This window comes from Oncorhynchus gorbuscha, linkage group LG06 (assembly GCF_021184085.1).
Source record: "Oncorhynchus gorbuscha isolate QuinsamMale2020 ecotype Even-year linkage group LG06, OgorEven_v1.0, whole genome shotgun sequence".
NCBI classification, from domain to species: Eukaryota; Metazoa; Chordata; class Actinopteri; order Salmoniformes; family Salmonidae; genus Oncorhynchus; species Oncorhynchus gorbuscha.
In genome coordinates, this window is record NC_060178.1 from 7,491,421 (window position 1) to 7,508,920 (window position 17,500).

A 17,500-nucleotide genomic window follows, 5' to 3' on the forward strand; every position below is an offset into this window, starting at 1 on the left:
CTGTCTGACAGCAGTAGGCTCTATGCTCCCCCAGTTCAGCCCTGCCGTAAGTTCTCCCCTCTTTACAATGTGCACGTAATGTCCACTGTCTGACAGCAGTAGGCTCTATGCTCCCCCAGTTCAGCCCTGCCGTAAGTTCTCCCTCTTTACAATGTGCACGTAATGTCCACTGTGTCTGACAGCAGTAGGCCTCTATGCTCCCCAGTTCAGCCCTGCCGTAAGTTCTCCTCTTACAATGTGCACGTAATGTCCACTGTGTCTGACAGCAGTAGGCTCTATGCTCCCCAGTTCAGCCCTGCCGTAAGTTCTCCCTCTTTACAATGTGCACGTAATGTCCACTGTCTGACAGCAGTAGGCTCTATGCTCCCCCAGTTCAGCCCTGCCGTAAGTTCTCCCTCTTACAATGTGCACGTAATGTCCACTGTCTGACAGCAGTAGGCTCTATGCTCCCCCAGTTCAGCCCTGCCGTAAGTTCTCCCTCTTTACAATGTGCACGTAATGTCCACTGTCTGACAGCAGTAGGCTCTATGCTCCCCCAGTTCAGCCCTGCCGTAAGTTCTCCCTCTTTACAATGTGCACGTAATGTCCACTGTCTGACAGCAGTAGGCTCTATGCTCCCCCAGTTCAGCCCTGCCGTAAGTTCTCCCTCTTTACAATGTGCACGTAATGTCCACTGTCTGACAGCAGTAGGCTCTATGCTCCCCCAGTTCAGCCCTGCCGTAAGTTCTCCTCTTTACAATGTGCACGTAATGTCCACTGTCTGACAGCAGTAGGCTCTATGCTCCCCCAGTTCAGCCCTGCCGTAAGTTCTCCCTCTTACAATGTGCACGTAATGTCCACTGTCTGACAGCAGTAGGCTCTATGCTCCCCCAGTTCAGCCCTGCCGTAAGTTCTCCTCTTTACAATGTGCACGTAATGTCCACTGTCTGACAGCAGTAGGCTCTATGCTCCCCCAGTTCAGCCCTGCCGTAAGTTCTCCTCTTTACAATGTGCACGTAATGTCCACTGTCTGACAGCAGTAGGCTCTATGCTCCCCAGTTCAGCCCTGCCGTAAGTTCTCCCTCTTTACAATGTGCACGTAATGTCCACTGTCTGACAGCAGTAGGCTCTATGCTCCCCAGTTCAGCCCTGCCGTAAGTTCTCCTCTTTACAATGTGCACGTAATGTCCACTGTCTGACAGCAGTAGGCTCTATGCTCCCCCAGTTCAGCCCTGCCGTAAGTTCTCCCTCTTTACAATGTGCACGTAATGTCCACTGTCTGACAGCAGTAGGCTCTATGCTCCCCCAGTTCAGCCCTGCCGTAAGTTCTCCCTCTTTACAATGTGCACGTAATGTCCACTGTCTGACAGCAGTAGGCTCTATGCTCCCCCAGTTCAGCCCTGCCGTAAGTTCTCCCTCTTACAATGTGCACGTAATGTCCACTGTCTGACAGCAGTAGGCTCTATGCTCCCCCAGTTCAGCCCTGCCGTAAGTTCTCCCTCTTTACAATGTGCACGTAATGTCCACTGTCTGACAGCAGTAGGCTCTATGCTTCCCCAGTTCAGCCCTGCCGTAAGTTCTCCTCTCTTACAATGTGCACGTAATGTCCACTGTCTGACAGCAGTAGGCTCTATGCTCCCCAGTTCAGCCCTGCCGTAAGTTCTCCCTCTTTACAATGTGCACGTAATGTCCACTGTGTCTGACAGCAGTAGGCTCTATGCTCCCCCAGTTCAGCCTCTGCCGTAAGTTCTCCTCTTTACAATGTGCAAGTAATGTCCACTGTCTGACAGCAGTAGGCTCTATGCTCCCCAGTTCAGCCCTGCCGTAAGTTCTCCCTCTTTACAATGTGCACGTAATGTCCACTGTCTGACAGCAGTAGGCTCTATGCTCCCCCAGTTCAGCCCTGCCGTAAGTTCTCCCTCTTTACAATGTGCACGTAATGTCCACTGTGTCTGACAGCAGTAGGCTCTATGCTCCCCAGTTCAGCCCTGCCGTAAGTTCTCCCTCTTTACAATGTGCACGTAATGTCCACTGTGTCTGACAGCAGTAGGCTCTATGCTCCCCAGTTCAGCCCTGCCGTAAGTTCTCCCTCTCTTACAATGTGCACGTAATGTCCACTGTGTCTGACAGCAGTAGGCTCTATGCTCCCCTAGTTCAGCCCTGCCGTAAGTTCTCCCTCTTTACAATGTGCACGTAATGTCCACTGTGTCTGACAGCAGTAGGCTCTATGCTCCCCCAGTTCAGCCCTGCCGTAAGTTCTCCTCTTTACAATGTGCACGTAATGTCCACTGTGTCTGACAGCAGTAGGCTCTATGCTCCCCAGTTCAGCCCTGCCGTAAGTTCTCCTCTTTACAATGTGCACGTAATGTCCACTGTCTGACAGCAGTAGGCTCTATGCTCCCCCAGTTCAGCCCCTGCCGTAAGTTCTCCCTCTTTACAATGTGCACGTAATGTCCACTGTCTGACAGCAGTAGGCCTCTATGCTCCCCCAGTTCAGCCCTGCCGTAAGTTCTCCCTCTTTACAATGTGTGCACGTATTTGTTCACCTGCCCTGAGTATGCAGTAGGTCTTATGCCCCCCAGTTCAGCCCTGCCGTAAGTTCTCCTCTTTACAATGTGCACAGACGTCCACTGTCTAACAGCAAAGAGGCCATGCCCCCCCAGTTCAGCCCTGGCCGTGAGTTCTCTCCTCTTTACAATGTGCACGTAATGTCCACTGTGTCTGACAGCAGTAGCCTATGCCTCCCTGAACCAGCCTACTGCAGTTCCTTCTCTTGCTAATGCACGTAATGTCCACTGTCTGACAGCAGTAGGCCTCTATGCTCCCCCAGTTCAGCCTGCTGCAAGTTCTCCCTCTTACAATGTGCACGTAATATCCACTGTCTGACAGCAGTAGGCTCTATGCTCCCCCAGTTCAGCCCTGCCGTAAGTTCTCCCTCTTTACAATGTGCACGTAATAACCACTGTCTGACAGCAGTAGGCTCTATGCTCCCCCAGTTCAGCTCCTGCCGTAGTTCTCCTCTTTACAATGTGCATGTAATATCCACTGTGTCTGACAGCAGTAGGGCTCTATGCTCCCCCAGTTCAGCCCTGCCGTAAGTTCTCCCTCTTTACAATGTGCACGTAATGTCCACTGTCTGACAGCAGTAGGCTCTATGCTCCCCAGTTCCAGCCCTGCTGTAAGTTCTCCCTCTTTACAATGTGCACGTAATGTCCACTGTGTCTGACAGCAGTAGGCTCTATGCTCCCCAGTTCAGCCCTGCCGTAAGTTCTCCTCTTTACAATGTGCACGTAATGTCCACTGTGTCTGACAGCAGTAGGCTCTATGCTCCCCAGTTCAGCCCTGCCGTAAGTTCTCCTCTTTACAATGTGCACGTAATGTCCACTGTCTGACAGCAGTAGGCTCTATGCTCCCCCAGTTCAGCCTCTGCTGTAAGTTCTCTCTTTACAATGTGCAATTTTAATGTCCACTGTCTGACAGTAGGCTCTATGCTCCCCAGTTCAGCCCTGCCGTAGTTCTCCCTCTTTACAATGTGCACGTAATGTCCACTGTCTGACAGCAGTAGGCTCTATGCTCCCCAGTTCAGCCCTGCCGTAAGTTCTCCTCTTTGCTGTGCACGTAATATCCACTGTCTGACAGCAGTAGGCTCTATGCTCCCCCAGTTCAGCCCTGCTGTAAGTTCTCCTCTTTACAATGTGCACGTAATGTCCACTGTCTGACAGCCCAGTAGGCTCTATGCTCCCCCAGTTCAGCCCTGCTGTAAGTTCTCCCTCTTTTACAATGTGCACGTAATGTCCACTGTCTGACAGCAGTAGGCTCTATGCTCCCCCAGTTCAGCCCTGCCGTAAGTTCTCCTCTTTACAATGTGCACGTAATGTCCACTGTGTCTGACAGCAGTAGGCTCTATGCTCCCCCCAGTTCAGCCCTGCCGTAAGTTCTCCCTCTTTACAATGTGCACGTAATGTCCACTGTCTGACAGCAGTAGGCTCTATGCTCCCCAGTTCAGCCTGCCGTAAGTTCTCCCTCTTTACAATGTGCACGTAATGTCCACTGTCTGACAACAGAGGCTCTATATCCCCCAGTTCAGCCCTGCCGTAAGTTCACAGCTCTTTACAATGTGGTAATGTCCACTGTCTGTGATAGGCTCTATGCTCCCCAGTTCAGCCCTGAGTTTGTTCTCCCTCTTTACAATGTGCACGTAATGTCCACTGTCTGACAGCAGTAGGCTCTATTCCCCCAGTTCAGCCCTGCTGTAAGTTCTCCTCTTTTACAATGTGAGTAATGTCCACTGTCTGACAAACAGAGGCTCCTATATCAGATGTCAATGGGGACAGCACAGCGGGAACATTCATGTTGGCATCGCTGTGATACTCAGTCAGGTCAATAAGAGTTTGTTTCCAGTTTTCATGTTGTCTTTGTCTATGTCCACTTGTTCTCTGGAAACGTGGCTTCCACCACGCCCTCGCACTTCCTGGTCTTGGATGTTGTCATAACTAACCCCACCTGTATAGGTACAACACCTGGTCTTCATGTTGTCATAACTAACCCTCTGTAGAGCTACAACACCTGGTCTTCATGTTGTCATAACTAACCCTCTGTAGAGGTACAACACCTGGTCTTCATGTTGTCATAACCAAGCCCTCTGTAGAGGTACAACACCTGGTCTTCATGTTGTCATAACTAACCCATCTGTAGAGGTACAACACACCTGGTCTTCATTTGTCATAACTAACCCTCTGTAGAGGTACAACACCTGGTCTTCATGTTGTTTGTAACTAACCCTCTGTAGAGGTACAACACCTAGTCTTCATGTTGTCATAACTAACCCTCTGTAGAGGTACAACACCTGGTCTTCATGTTGTCATAACTAACCCTCTGTAGAGCTACAACACCTGGTCTTCATGTTGTCAGCAAACCAACCTCTGTAGAGGTACAACACCTGGTCTTCATGTTGTCATAACTAACCTACTCTGTAGAGGTACAACACCTGGTCTTCATGTTGTCATAACTAAGCCTACATCACCTGTAGAGGTACAACACCTGGTCTTCATGTTGTCATAACTAGCCCTCTGTAGAGGTACAACACCTGGTCTTCATGTTGTCATAATAACCCTCTGTATAGGTACAACACCTGGTCTTCATGTTGTCATAACTAACCCATCACCTGTAGAGGTACAACACCTGGTCTTCATGTTGTCATAACTAACCCTCTGTAGAGGTACAACACCTGGTCTTCATGTTGTCATAACCAAGCCTACATCACCTGTATAGGTACAACACCTGGTCTTCATGTTGTCATAACTAACCCTCTGTAGAGGTACAACACCTGGTCTTCATGTTGTCATAACCCAAGCCTACATCACCTGTAGAGGTACAACACCTGGTCTTCATGTTGTCATAACTAACCCTCTGTAGAGGTACAACACCTGGTCTTCATGTTGTCATAACCAAGCCTACATCACCTGTATAGGTACAACACCTGGTCTTCATGTTGTCATAACTAACCCTCTGTAGAGGTACAACACCCGGTCTTCATGTTGTCATAACCAACCCTCTGTAGAGGTACAACACCTGGTCTTCATGTTGTCATAACCAAGCCTACATCACCTGTAGAGGTACAACACCTGGTCTTCATGTTGTCATAACTAACCCTCTGTATAGGTACAACACCTGGTCTTCATGTTGTCATAACTAACCCTCTGTAGAGGTACAACACCTGGTCTTCATGTTGTCATAACTAACCCTCTGTAGAGGTACAACACCTGGTCTTCATGTTGTCATAACCAAGCCTACATCACCTGTATAGGTACAACACCTGGTCTTCATGTTGTCATAACTAACCCTCTGTATAGGTACAACACCTGGTCTTCATGTTGTCATAACCAAGCCTAAATCACCTGTATAGGTACAACACCTGGTCTTCATGTTGTCATAACTAACCCTCTGTAGAGGTACAACACCTGGTCTTCATGTTGTCATAACCAAGCCTAAATCACCTGTATAGGTACAACACCTGGTCTTCATGTTGTCATAACTAACCCTCTGTAGAGGTACAACACCTGGTCTTCATGTTGTCATAACCAAGCCTACATCACCTGTAGAGGTACAACACCTGGTCCTCATGTTGTCATGTCTAACCCTCTGTAGAGGTACAACACCTGGTCTTCATGTTGTCATAACTAACCCTCTGTAGAGGTACAACACCTGGTCTTCATGTTGTCATAACTAACCCTCTGTAGAGGTACAACACCTGGTCTTCATGTTGTCATAACTAACCCTCTGTAGAGGTACAACACCTGGTCTTCATGTTGTCATAACTAACCCTCTGTAGAGCTACAACACCTGGTCTTCATGTTGTCATAACAACCCTCTGTAGAGGGTACAACACCTGGTCTTCATGTTGTCATAACTAACCCCTCTGTAGAGGTACAACACCTGGTCTTCATGTTGTCATAACCAAGCCTACATCACTGTATAGGTACAGCACCTAGTCTTCATGTTGTCATAACTAACCTTCTGTAGAGGTACAACACCTGGTCTTCATGTTGTCATAACCAAATACCATCACCTGTAGAGGTACAACACCTGGTCTTCATGTTGTCATAACTAACCCTCTGTTTTAAGGTACAACACCTGGTCTTCATGTTGTCATAACTAACCCTCTGTAGAGGTACAACACCTGGTCTTCATGTTGTCATAACTAACCCTCTGTAGAGGTACAACACCTGGTCTTCATGTTGTCATAACTAACCCTCTGTAGAGGGACAACACCTGGTCTTCATGTTGTCATAACCCTCTGTAGAGGTAACCTGGTCTTCATGTTGTCAGGTAGCCTACATCACCTGTATAGGTACAACACCTGGTCTTCATGTTGTCATAACCAAGCCTAAATCACCTGTAGAGGTACAACACCTGGTCTTCATGTTGTCATAACTAACCCTCTGTAGAGGTACAACACCTGGTCTTCATGTTGTCATAACCAAGCCTAAATCACCTGTATAGGTACAACACCTGGTCTTCATGTTGTCATAACTAACCCTCTGTAGAGGTACAACACCTGGTCTTCATGTTGTCATAACCAAGCCTACATCACCTGTAGAGGTACAACACCTGGTCTTCATGTTGTCATAACTAACCCTCTGTTTAGGTACAACACCTGGTCTTCATGTTGTCATAACTAACCCTCTGTAGAGGTACAACACCTGGTCTTCATGTTGTCATAACTAACCCTCTGTAGAGGTACAACACCTGGTCTTCATGTTGTCATAACTAACCCTCTGTAGAGGACAACACCTGGTCTTCATGTTGTCATAACTAACCCTCTGTAGAGGTACAACACCTGGTCTTCATGTTGTCATAACTAACATCACCTGTATAGGTACAACACCTGGTCTTCATGTTGTCATAACCAAGCCTAAATCACCTGTATAGGTACAACACCTGGTCTTCATGTTGTCATAACTAACCCTCTGTAGAGGTACAACACCTGGTCTTCATGTTGTCATAGCAAGCCTAAATCACCTGTATAGGTACAACACCTGGTCTTCATGTTGTCATAACTAACCCTCTGTAGAGGTACAACACCTGGTCTTCATGTTGTCATAACCAAGCCTACATCACCTGTATAGGTACAGCACCTGGTCTTCATGTTGTCATAACTAACCCTCTGTATAGGTACAACACCTGGTCTTCATGTTGTCATAACTAAACCCTCTGTAGAGGTACAACACCTGGTCTTCATGTTGTCATAACTAACCCTCTGTAGAGGTACAACACCTGGTCTTCATGTTGTCTAACTAACCCTCTGTAGAGGTACAACACCTGGTCTTCATGTTGTCATAACTAACCCTCTGTAGAGGTACAACACCTGGTCTTCATGTTGTCATAACCAAGCCTACATCACCTGTATAGGTACAACACCTGGTCTTCATGTTGTCATAACTAACCCTCTGTATAGGTACAACACCTGGTCTTCATGTTGTCATAACCAAGCCTACATCACCTGTAGAGGTACAACACCTGGTCTTCATGTTGTCATAACTAACCCTCTGTAGAGGTACAACACCTGGTCTTCATGTTGTCATAAGCAACCTACATCACCTGTAGAGGTACAACACCTGGTCTTCATGTTGTCATAACTAACCCTCTGTAGAGGTACAACACCTGGTCTTCATGTTGTCATAACTAAGCCTAAATCACCTGTATAGGTACAACACCTGGTCTTCATGTTGTCATAACCAAGCCTAAATCACCTGTATAGGTACAACACCTGGTCTTCATGTTGTCATAACTAACCCTCTGTAGAGGTACAACACCTGGTCTTCATGTTGTCATAACCAAGCCTAAATCACCTGTATAGGTACAACACCTGGTCTTCATGTTGTCATAACTAACCCTCTGTAGAGGTACAACACCTGGTCTTCATGTTGTCATAACCAAGCCTACATCACCTGTATAGGTACAACACCTGGTCCTCATGTTGTCATAACTAACCCTCTGTAGAGGTACAACACCTGGTCTTCATGTTGTCATAACTAACCCTCTGTAGGTACAACACCTGGTCTTCATGTTGTCATAACTAACCCTCTGTAGAGGTACAACACCTGGTCTTCATGTTGTCATAACTAACCCTCTGTAGAGGTACAACACCTGGTCTTCATGTTGTCATAACTAACCCTCTGTAGAGCTACAACACCTGGTCTTCATGTTGTCATAACTAACCCTCTGTAGAGGTACAACACCTGGTCTTCATGTTGTCATAACTAACCCTCTGTAGAGGTACAACACCTGGTCTTCATGTTGTCATAACCAACCTACATCACCTGTATAGGTACAACACCTGGTCTTCATGTTGTCATAACTAACCTTCTGTAGAGGGTACAACACCTGGTCTTCATGTTGTCATAACAAGCCTACATCACCTGTAGAGGTACAACACCTGGTCTTCATGTTGTCATAACTAACCCTCTGTTTAGGTACAACACCTGGTCTTCATGTTGTCATAACTAACCCTCTGTAGAGGTACAACACCTGGTCTTCATGTTGTCATAACTAACCCTCTGTAGAGGTACAACACCTGGTCTTCATGTTGTCATAACTAACCCTCAAGGGACAACACCTGGTCTTCATGTTGTCATAACTAACCCTCTGTAGAGGTACAACACCTGGTCTTCATGTTGTCATAACCAAGCCTACATCACCTGTATAGGTATAACACCTGGTCTTCATGTTGTCATAACCAAGCCTAAATCACCTGTATAGGTACAACACCTGGTCTTCATGTTGTCATAACTAACCCTCTGTAGAGGTACAACACCTGGTCTTCATGTTGTCATAATAAGCCTAAATCACCTGTATAGGTACAACACCTGGTCTTCATGTTGTCATAACTAACCCTCTGTAGAGGTACAACACCTGGTCTTCATGTTGTCATAACTAACCCTCTGTAGAGGTACAACACCTGGTCTTCATGTTGTCATAACTAACCCTCTGTAGAGGTACAACACCTGGTCTTCATGTTGTCATAACTAACCCTCTGTAGAGGTACAACACCTGGTCTTCATGTTGTCATAACCAAGCCTACATCACCTGTATAGGTACAACACCTGGTCTTCATGTTGTCATAACTAACCCTCTGTATAGGTACAACACCTGGTCTTCATGTTGTCATAACCAAGCCTACATCACCTGTAGAGGTACAACACCTGGTCTTCATGTTGTCATAACTAACCCTCTGTAGAGGTACAACACCTGGTCTTCATGTTGTCATAACCAAGCCTACATCACCTGTATAGGTACAACACCTGGTCTTCATGTTGTCATAACTAACCCTCTGTAGAGGTACAACACCTGGTCTTCATGTTGTCATAACCAAGCCTAAATCACCTGTATAGGTACAACACCTGGTCTTCATGTTGTCATAACCAAGCCTAAATCACCTGTATAGGTACAACACCTGGTCTTCATGTTGTCATAACTAACCCTCTGTAGAGGTACAACACCTGGTCTTCATGTTGTCATAACCAAGCCTAAATCACCTGTATAGGTACAACACCTGGTCTTCATGTTGTCATAACTAACCCTCTGTAGAGGTACAACACCTGGTCTTCATGTTGTCATAACCAAGCCTACATCACCTGTATAGGTACAACACCTGGTCCTCATGTTGTCATAACTAACCCTCTGTAGAGGTACAACACCTGGTCTTCATGTTGTCATAACTAACCCTCTGTAGAGGTACAACACCTGGTCTTCATGTTGTCATAACTAACCCTCTGTAGAGGTACAACACCTGGTCTTCATGTTGTCATAACTAACCCTCTGTAGAGGTACAACACCTGGTCTTCATGTTGTCATAACTAACCCTCTGTAGAGCTACAACACCTGGTCTTCATGTTGTCATAACTAACCCTCTGTAGAGGTACAACACCTGGTCTTCATGTTGTCATAACTAACCCTCTGTAGAGGTACAACACCTGGTCTTCATGTTGTCATAACCAAGCCTACATCACCTGTATAGGTACAACACCTGGTCTTCATGTTGTCATAACTAACCTTCTGTAGAGGTACAACACCTGGTCTTCATGTTGTCATAACCAAGCCTACATCACCTGTAGAGGTACAACACCTGGTCTTCATGTTGTCATAACTAACCCTCTGTTTAGGTACAACACCTGGTCTTCATGTTGTCATAACTAACCCTCTGTAGAGGTACAACACCTGGTCTTCATGTTGTCATAACTAACCCTCTGTAGAGGTACAACACCTGGTCTTCATGTTGTCATAACTAACCCTCTGTAGAGGGACAACACCTGGTCTTCATGTTGTCATCTAACCCTCTGTAGAGTACAACACCTGGTCTTCATGTTGTCATAACCAAGCCTACATCACCTGTATAGGTATAACACCTGGTCTTCATGTTGTCATAACCAAGCCTAAATCACCTGTATAGGTACAACACCTGGTCTTCATGTTGTCATAACTAACCCTCTGTAGAGGTACAACACCTGGTCTTCATGTTGTCATAACCAAGCCTAAATCACCTGTATAGGTACAACACCTGGTCTTCATGTTGTCATAACTAACCCTCTGTAGAGGTACAACACCTGGTCTTCATGTTGTCATAACTAACCCTCTGTAGAGGTACAACACCTGGTCTTCATGTTGTCATAACCAAGCCTACATCACCTGTAGAGGTACAACACCTGGTCTTCATGTTGTCATAACTAACCCTCTGTTTAGGTACAACACCTGGTCTTCATGTTGTCATAACTAACCCTCTGTAGAGGTACAACACCTGGTCTTCATGTTGTCATCTAACCCTCTGTAGAGGTACAACACCTGGTCTTCATGTTGTCATAACTAACCCTCTGTAGAGGGACAACACCTGGTCTTCATGTTGTCATAACTAACCCTCTGTAGAGGTACAACACCTGGTCTTCATGTTGTCATAACCAAGCCTACATCACCTGTATAGGTACAACACCTGGTCTTCATGTTGTCATAACCAAGCCTAAATCACCTGTATAGGTACAACACCTGGTCTTCATGTTGTCATAACTAACCCTCTGTAGAGGTACAACACCTGGTCTTCATGTTGTCATAACCAAGCCTAAATCACCTGTATAGGTACAACACCTGGTCTTCATGTTGTCATAACCAAGCCTACATCACCTGTATAGGTACAACACCTGGTCTTCATGTTGTCATAACCAAGCCTACATCACCTGTATAGGTACAACACCTGGTCTTCATGTTGTCATAACTAACCCTCTGTAGAGGTACAACACCTGGTCTTCATGTTGTCATAACCAAGCCTACATCACCTGTATAGGTACAACACCTGGTCTTCATGTTGTCATAACCAAGCCTACATCACCTGTATAGGTACAACACCTGGTCTTCATGTTGTCATAACCAAGCCTACATCACCTGTATAGGTACAACACCTGGTCTTCATGTTGTCATAACCAAGCCTACATCACCTGTATAGGTACAACACCTGGTCTTCATGTTGTCATAACTAAGCCTACATCACCTGTATAGGTACAACACCTGGTCTTCATGTTGTCATAACCAAGCCTACATCACCTGTATAGGTACAACACCTGGTCTTCATGTTGTCATAACTAACCCTCTGTAGAGGTACAACACCTGGTCTTCATGTTGTCATAACCAAGCCTACATCACCTGTATAGGTACAACACCTGGTCTTCATGTTGTCATAACCAAGCCTACATCACCTGTATAGGTACAACACCTGGTCTTCATGTTGTCATAACCAAGCCTACATCACCTGTATAGGTACAACACCTGGTCTTCATGTTGTCATAACTAACCCTCTGTATAGGTACAACACCTGGTCTTCATGTTGTCATAACCAAGCCTACATCACCTGTATAGGTACAACACCTGGTCTTCATGTTGTCATAACCAAGCCTACATCACCTGTATAGGTACAACACCTGGTCTTCATGTTGTCATAACTAACCCTCTGTATAGGTACAACACCTGGTCTTCATGTTGTCATAACCAAGCCTACATCACCTGTATAGGTACAACACCTGGTCTTCATGTTGTCATAACCAAGCCTACATCACCTGTATAGGTACAACACCTGGTCTTCATGTTGTCATAACTAACCCTCTGTAGAGAGGTACAACACCTGGTCTTCATGTTGTCATAACTAACCCTCTGTAGAGGTACAACACCTGGTCTTCATGTTGTCATAACCAAGCCTACATCACCTGTATAGGTACAACACCTGGTCTTCATGTTGTCATAACCAAGCCTACATCACCTGTATAGGTACAACACCTGGTCTTCATGTTGTCATAACCAAGCCTACATCACCTGTAGAGGTACAACACCTGGTCTTCATGTTGTCATAACCAAGCCTACATCACCTGTATAGGTACAACACCTGGTCTTCATGTTGTCATAACTAACCCTCTGTAGAGGTACAACACCTGGTCTTCATGTTGTCATAACCAAGCCTACATCACCTGTATAGGTACAACACCTGGTCTTCATGTTGTCATAACCAAGCCTACATCACCTGTAGAGGTACAACACCTGGTCTTCATGTTGTCATAACCAAGCCTACATCACCTGTATAGGTACAACACCTGGTCTTCATGTTGTCATAACTAACCCTCTGTAGAGGTACAACACCTGGTCTTCATGTTGTCATAACCAAGCCTACATCACCTGTATAGGTACAACACCTGGTCTTCATGTTGTCGGAGGCTGATCCCCAGCTGGCAGACACAGTGAGAAAGGAATTTCCCGTCTCCGTCAGCCCAAGCTGATCCACGAGCTCTCCTCTTCCTTCTCCAGACTCAGGTATCCACAGTGGATCCTGTTATATCCATGGACTACCACACTGGGCATACAGAGAGGTTGTATACCAATACACTTGGACTGTACTGTGAAAAACATGAAATGGTGTCCACTGTTTTAATGTTTTTGTTTTTGTAGATCAGGGTTTTTAAAAATGGAAAGGGGGGAAAGAAGAAGATAAAACACAATTATTTGTTTGTTTAACTTGTTTAAAATAAAATGGTATTGTTATTTGATATCATGTTTTAAACAAGTAGTAGTATCTCTCTTATGTGGCTAGAAAAGGATCATTACATTGTATATTCCAATGTGGTCCTACTGTATTTTTCAATGTTGGGTTGCAAAATGATGCTAACGTTCCTCACGTTCCCGGGTATTCCAGAAATCCTGCTCCTGATTTCCTGCTTAATCCCTCCTGATTCCAGAGAACCTCCACCGGGATTTCTGGGAAAACATGTTAATTTTGGGGAAAGTTATCACCATTTTGCAGTCATGTTTCTGTCAGTCTGTAGACAAGGAGAGCTTTTTCCAGCTCATAACAGATAATTGAATGGACTTATTTACCCAGTCAACTTGTTGCTGTTTTTAATAAAGATATGAAATATTCACTTGGACATTTTGTGTCAGCAGATTTGGACGATCAGTTTCCATTAACTTTTTTTGTAGACGTTTAGGAAGTTCACAAAGAAAATAGATTTGACATTTGCCTGCTGGGGTGTGTTTCAATATAACTGTCTTGTCGATTTAATAAACAGCTGTATATAAATGAAATCCAATGTTATTTGTCACATACACATGGTTAGCAGATGTTCATGCGAGTGTAGCGTAATGCTTGTGCTTCTAGTTCCGACAATGCAGTGATAACCAACAAGTAATCTAACTAACAGTTCCAAAACTACTGTCTTATACACAGTGTAGGATAAAGAATATGTACATAAGGATATATGAATGAGTGATGGTACAGAGCAGCATACAGTAGATGGTATCGAGTACAGTATATACATATGAGATGAGTGTGTAGACAAAGTAAACAAAGTGGCATAGTTAAAGTGGCTAGTGATACATGTGTTACATAAGGATGCAGTCGATGATGTAGAGTACAGTATATACGTATGCATATGAGATGAATAATGTAGGGTATGTAAACATTATATAAGGTAGCATTGTTTAAAGTGGCTAGTGATATATTTACATCATTTCCCATCAATTCCCATTATTAAATGGCTGGAGTTGGGTCAGTGTGTTGGCAGCAGCCACTCAATGTTAGTGGTGGCTGTTTAATGACTTCATACCAAAAAATCTATTTATTATTTTGAAAACTTTTTCTCAAAAACCTACAAAGTCTAAATAAAAATGAAGTGGTTGAAAGTGTTCCCATCACCCATTTTAGGCAAATTGCTCATTAACAAATTGGCGACAGCCAGCCGGGTATGCCTCCCAACCTAATTGGTTTCATGTCTTCGGTAGCCTGCAAAACCCAGCATGTATAGAATCCAAAAACTTGATTCATATTTGCAATATTCTAATCGTTCTCATGTTCCAACGTATCGCCATGGTGAAATTTGCACTCCTGTAAATCTGAAATAATTGGATGGTGAAACTGGCTTCCAGCCAATCAGAAAAGCAAGGCGAAACGATTCAGCCAATGAGAGTCGGGACTAGGATCCTGCAAGGAAAAATTTGTATAATTGAACAAATTTGATTTAGAAATAAATGTGTAGTTGAGCTTCATAGTTTATTATTAATTATTTGAAGAAAATAAAAATCATTTTATTCTAAATTAATTTATTTCCATCATTTGTCGCAATAAAGAAAGTTTAGACAAAAGTCAAATCCGGCACTGTAGAAAAGATAAAATGTTAGCGATCTTTAAACACGTCTCCTATATCTGACATCTCCGTAAGATATCGCAGTCATTTTTTTGGGGGGGTGACGTCTCTTGTCAAATAAACCTGGGTCCGTGGAAAGCTGCCTAGACATCAATACATTAGTGTGTGTGTGTGTGTGTGTGTGTGTGTGTGTGTGTGTGTGTGTGTGTGTGTGTGTGTGTGTGTGTGTGTGTGTGTGTGTGTGTGTGTGTGTGTGTGTGTGTGTGTGTGTGTGTGTGTGTGTGTGTGTGTGTGTGTGTGTGTGTGTGTTATGACATGTCGGTAAGATTTCATGCTGTTTATTAGTTAACTTTCTGTTTGCGTCTTTCCATTCATGCTTTAGGAAACAAGAATAAGAAATAATATAAATATAACATAAAATATAAGAATCACAGAATTACGTTCAATCTTGTTTTTTCTGAGTTATTTTTTATTTATTTTTTAAAGAGAGGAAAAACACACTTCATGTGATATTTTAAAAAATTCATATTTATGTTTCAGGAAACAATCACAAAATCGCGGCCAAATGGATATTTCTTTGCCCTCGGAACGACGAGGATGAGTGACCACCAAAAGAGGGTCACTGTACCTGCATCGAGGCCTCCTTTCTTAGGAGCACTGAGAGGCCGGTGATGACGACACAGAGGATGACAATCACTCCTCTCTCAAATAGCACACTATTCCCTATGTAGTGCACTACTTTAGACCACGATCCCGTAGGGTTCTGGCCAAAAAGTAGTGTACTACATTGGGGAATAGTGTGCTATTGATGCAGCTCCCAGATGAAAGGCCCCTAGTCCTCTCTAACAATGAACTAATTTGCTTCCCAGAAGCAGGCGGACCCTCGCCCACCAGGGTACCAGAGGGACAACCTGCGTACTCCAGCTCACTGAGCAGGCAGGGAGGCAGAGTGAATATATAGCAGCTTTAATTAGAGCTTTAAAGGGATTGATATGCAGAATGCTCTTTCTAATGGAAATAGGCCTACTGATTGGAGGAGAGGGAGGGAGAAAGAGATGGATAGAGAGGGAGAGAGAGAAAGAGGGAGAGAGAGAAGAGGGGGAGAGTGATGGGAAGAGGGAGAGAGAGTGATGGGAAGAGAGATGGATAGAGAGGGAGAGCGAAAAGAGGGAGAGAGAAGAGGGGCAGAGTGATGGGAAGAGAGAGAGAAAGGGGGAGAGTGATGGGAAGAGAGAGAAAGAGGGGGAGAGTGATGGGAAGAGAGAGAGATGGATAGAGGGGGAGAGAGAAAGAGGGGCAGAGTGATGGGAAGAGAGAGAGAGAAAGAGGGGGAGAGAGAGAGAGAGTGATGGGAAGAGAGAGAGAAAGAGGGGGAGAGTGAGATGAATAGAGGGGGAGAGTGATGGGAAGAGAGAGAAAGAGGGGAGAGTGATGGGAAGAGAGAGAAAGAGGGGGAGAGTGATGGGAAGAGAGAGAGAGAGGGGGAGAGTGATGGGAAGAGAGAGAGAGAGGGGGAGAGTGATGGGAAGAGAGAGAGAGAGAGAAAGAGGGGGAGAGTGATGGGAAGAGAGAGAGAGGGGGAGAGTGATGGGAAGAGAGAGAGAGAGAAAGAGGGGGAGAGTGATGGGAAGAGAGAGAGGGGGAGAGAGAGAAAGAGGGGGAGAGTGATGGGAAGAGAGAGAGGGGGAGAGTGATGGGAAGAGAGAGAAAGAGGGGGAGAGTGATGGGAAGAGAGAGAGGGGGAGAGAGAGAGAGGGGGAGAGAGAGAGAGAGGGGGAGAGTGATGGGAAGAGAGAGAGAGAGGGGGAGAGTGATGGGAAGAGAGGGGAGAGAGAGAAAGAGGGGGAGAGTGATGGGAAGAGAGAGAGGGGGAGAGAGAGAGAGAGGGGGAGAGTGATGGGAAGAGAGAGAGAGAGGGGGAGAGTGATGGGAAGAGAGAGAGAGGGGAGAGTGATGGGAAGAGAGAGAAAGAGGGGGAGAGTGATGGGAAGAGAGAGAGAGGGGGAGAGAGAGAAAGAGGGGGAGAGTGATGGGAAGAGAGAGAGAGAGGGGGAGAGTGATGGGAAGAGAGAGAGAGAGGGGGAGAGTGATGGGAAGAGAGAGAGAGGGGGAGAGTGATGGGAAGAGAGAGAGAGAGGGGGAGAGTGATGGGAAGAGAGAGAGAGGGGGAGAGTGATGGGAAGAGAGAGAGAGGGGGAGAGTGATGGGAAGAGAGAGAAAGAGGGGGAGAGTGATGGGAAGAGAGAGAGAGAGGGGGAGAGTGATGGGAAGAGAGAGAGAGGGGGAGAGTGATGGGAAGAGAGAGAGAGAGGGAGAGAGAGAGTGATGGGAAGAGAGAGAGAGGGGGAGAG

The 17,500-nt window shown here is 45.5% G+C and overlaps 1 protein-coding gene and 1 pseudogene across 1 annotated transcript in view; both read right to left on the bottom strand.

Annotated features, from left to right (window-relative positions):
- LOC124037472 (anoctamin-9) overlaps positions 1 to 17,500 on the bottom strand; it is a 190,882-nt gene that overhangs the window by 126,294 nt on the left and 47,088 nt on the right. The gene's annotated exons all lie outside the window — the stretch shown is intronic.
- LOC124036958 overlaps positions 13,682 to 17,500 on the bottom strand; it is a 41,972-nt pseudogene continuing 38,153 nt past the window's right edge.